This window comes from Meriones unguiculatus, chromosome 19 (genome assembly GCF_030254825.1).
Source record: "Meriones unguiculatus strain TT.TT164.6M chromosome 19, Bangor_MerUng_6.1, whole genome shotgun sequence".
Taxonomy (NCBI): Eukaryota; Metazoa; Chordata; class Mammalia; order Rodentia; family Muridae; genus Meriones; species Meriones unguiculatus.
The window spans coordinates 41,405,960-41,410,158 of record NC_083366.1 but is presented as its reverse complement, the minus strand read 5'-3'; positions in this window follow the sequence as shown (position 1 = coordinate 41,410,158).

Below are 4,199 nucleotides of genomic sequence, written 5' to 3'. Positions count from 1 at the left end.
GGGTTGTCTCCAGAAGGCTTAAAATCCAGAGAAGATAGACAGATGCGGAAGTCCATGCCTGCAGTCAGAGCACAAGCAATGAGTCCTTTGCAAACAGAGGAGCTGGGGAAATAAACCCAAAAGGAGGAGAGAAATCGAGGCAGGTTTGCGAATGTGGCATTTGAGTTGTGCCTTCAATGATGGACACTGTCAAGGACAGAACAATGTCTTGGCAGTTAAGAGCACAGGTTGCTCTTGCAGAGGACCTGGTTCAATTTCCAGCACCTACACGAGGACTCCCACACACCTGCAACTTCAGTTCCAGGGGATCTGAGCCCTCTTCTGGACTCTGCACACATCAGGTGCTCACAAGTTGCATAGACGTACATGCAAGCAAAACACTCATAACATAAAATAATAAAATAAGAATAAATGTATCTTTTTAAGATGGGCGCTGTTTCAAGAGATAGAAAAGGGTGCTTTCAACTTGACACAGGCGTCAGCAAACTCTGTGGGGGAAATGAACATGTTGTAACTGGGCTCAAGGGCAGAAAATGGGAGTGAATACATCACCCTGTCTGCAGGGAGCCACAGTGAAAGAAGAGCAAGGCAAAGTACCCATCCTTTTTAAAAAAGCACTCTGGGCTCATGGTTTTAGGGCTCAGTCCACAACATCAGGGAAGCATGATGATTGGAGCCGAGGCCATGGTCACATCACCTCTGTAGTGGGCAGGCACAGAAAGCTGATCAGCTGGCTGGCTTCCCTCTTTATTCAGTCCTGGACCCTACTCCATGAATCCTGACATTCACATCCGGGGATAGTCCCCACCCCAGAGTTAACCATCTCTGGAAACACCTTCAAAAGTTTGTCTCCAGGAAATTCCATGTCGAGTCAGGTTGACAGTGAACAAGAGCCATGACTAAGGGTATATTCTTGAGGATGGTAGGTGCCACTCACAGCACCCTTCCAGGAGTCAGCATGCTATAAGCTGGGGCTGAGGTCCTGGAAGCAAGGAAGTACAACACTCCAAGAGAGACCTGCCTCAGGGAACTGCCTCACACCAAGCATTTCCGTTGTCAACAGACAGCAAGTGTCCTGTGTGTGGATTCAAGAAAGAAGAAATGTTGGTGTCTACAGAGGAAGAAAAAAAAACGAGAAAAACAAAACATTTTAAAATCAAATAAGTGTTTAAATTTCAAAAACGTAATTAATTATTGAGCACTTGTTGTGTGTCAGACTCAGCATTGTCCCCTGAATACCTGGAAAGCCGAACTACGTTTTGAAATTTGCTCCATGAGAGTAGAATCTGAACTAAGCGAGCTGGTTAGTTGATAGTCACTGTTGTCATCAGGTTACCATACCCAACTCAATGCTGTGGGAAACATTCCTAGTTTCATTGCTAAAAGTATGATGCCCCGGGAAACCCCGAGTCTTGTGAAAAGCAGGGAGGCTGACCACTGGACAACAAGTTATGATGGCCTCAAGTTTCTCCTTGGATCAGGATCATCTCCCACGGGCCTCTTCACTCCTGGGCAGTGCAGGCCGATCGCAGACCAGTCCCAACTATTTCCTGGCCCTCCTTCCCATCCGAGGCACGGCACCGGCGGTCAGAGCTGCAGGTGGGCTGAAGTAGGCACAGGAGCTTGCTGCAGGTAGAGCCTGGTAAAGCCCCCAGTTGTCTGCCAAACTCGCACACTGTTGTGAAGGAGGGAAGGAGGGAGGGAGGGAGCAAAGCAAGTTATTGGCCTTGCTGCTGCGGGCAGGACAGCATGGCTCTGGAGTTTGAGGATCATAGGATAGAGGTGGGTGTTTCTGGGCCCAGGGCAACAGCTTCACTGTCGAGATGCTTAGGTATAGTATGTGTGATAATCCATTTCCATTGTCCACTCTGTTGGGTTAAGAAACACCTAGAGCTCTAGTGAGACACACCTTTGGGTGTCTCTGTGAGGATGTCTCCAGAGAGGATTAGTTAACAGAGGGAGACCTATGCTGAATATAGGTGGCACAAACCCCTTGGCTGGGGTCCCAGACTGGCTTTAAATAGAGAAAAGACCACCAGCATTCCCTCTCTCTACTCCCTTGTCTTCCCAGATGTGAGCAAGTAGCCTCATACTCCAGCCATGAGCCTTCCTGTCACTATGGTCTGTACCCCTAAGCCATGAGCCAAAAAGAGTCCTTCCCCCTTTAAGTTGCTTCCTTTGGGTACTTTGTTATAGCAACAAGAAAAGTAACAGCGAATTTCTGATGCTCTAGAGCGTTGTATGGCACCTTAGTTCATTTTTTTGCTGCTATAACAGAAGGGGCCAAACTATTAACTATGTGAGGAAAAAAACACTTAGTTTGGATCATGGTTTTGACCTATGGTCAAGGGCCTGTGTCCAGCGAAAGCCTCCTTGTGCACAAGCCTCAAGGCTGAGACAGTACAGGTTGTCACATGGCAGGAGACAGGGATATTTGCCTCTTTTGTTATAAAGCCACCAGTATTCAATCCTAGATTCTCTACGTTGATGACTTTCATACCATCCCAGTTACCTCCAGAATGCTTGGTCTCCAAACACCACAGTCAAGTCGAATTTCCACCCTCACAATAACTCACAAGGGATGTTAAATTTCAGTACTTGAGCCACTGACGAACCATGTTCATGCAAACCATGTCCAAAATACAGCCTCAGGGTACTGCTCCCCTTGTTCCTTGGCGTAGCCAGAGGACCCTGTAACTGACGTTGAAAATCACAGTGGCAGGAGGTGAACAGGAGGCAGCAGTTGCCTGCAGCATGTGTTGAACACAGAACTGAGAGCAGGCTCCCAGAGAAAGGTGGCTTAGACCAAGGAAGAGAGATCAAGGGAGTGGGGGGGGGGGATGGAAAAGGAGAGGAACAGGGAGAGGGAGGGAGGGAGGGGGAGAAAGAGAAGGACAGGGAGGGGGAGAAGGAGAAGGAAAGAAAGAGGGAGGGGAGAGGAAGGGGGAAAAGGAGAAGGAGAGGGAGAAGAAAGGGAGAGAAAAAGGAAAGGAGAGGGAGAAGGAGGGCTGTTGTACTATTTCCTGCTACCCATGTTTAAGACTTTTGACAAAGATCTATCTTTTTTTTTTTTTTACTTTTTATATTCTGATATTTTATATCTTTGGTAGCATATCAATTTTATGAATTTAGCTCCAAAAATCAGAAATTCTGGATATAGTTATTCAGCTTCAGTTTTAGAAATATGAGCTGTGATTTGGTATGAAGGATTGAATAGTCCACCTAAGTTCCTGGGATGTAAATGCTCTGTTGAAAATATCTTGCTCAGAAAAAGAAAAAAAAAAAAAGAAAGGAAGATCTGAAAACATTCACTTACTAACAAGTATTGCACATTCCCTGCATATGCTGCGCTTATATCTGCACATATGCCTACACCTGTGAGGAGCATCCTAAATAAAGCGACGGAACAAAAGGAGTCAAGTTTAATGTATATATTTTACGTCCCAAGTCATAACAGTAAATCCCCTTTAGTAGTCAACAGTTTTGGAATAAAAATGTGAAAATGCAGTTCACCTCTTTCAAAAAAAATTATTGTGTGTGTATGTGTGTGTCTGCGGTGTGTAGTACCATAGCATCCGTATAGAGGTCAGAGGACAAATTGTAGGTATCATTTTTCTCCTCCCATCATGTGGGTCCTCAGGTCATCAGGCTTGGAAGCAAGTGCTTTTGCCCACCTAGCCAGCACATGATCGCTCTTCTATATAGATTGTAATGTATGTTTGTAACAGGAAGTTGGATTGTTCTATTGGATGTAGAACATGACTACTAAAGAAAACGTCACCTTCTTCCTTGACCTGTAAATGAAGTTGTCGGACTTGTGTTTTCTCTCCCACTCTCCCTATCATCCAGAGTTTCTAGTTAGAGAGCACCCTCTGGCTTCTCCACAGCTGTAGCAAGAAAACACAGCTCCCTGGCTTTGATCCGAATGCACAGAGCGATTTCTTCACATCCAGGAATGCAGGGCTGCTCATTGTACACCAATCTTATAAGTACTCTCTGGAGAGGACTTTTCCTGAAAGCCATTTTCACTCTCATTTCTCGCAGGGCCACAGGGTAAGGCTGCAGCAGAGATGTCAGAGGCCATCTGGGTGGCAGTGCTGTAATTCCCATGCTCTCCCTGGTCAGACGACATGGTAAACCCCCATGCACCCTTCCTGGGGCCTGGGTAGTAAAGGAACTTTGAGGGTTGGGAAAATCTG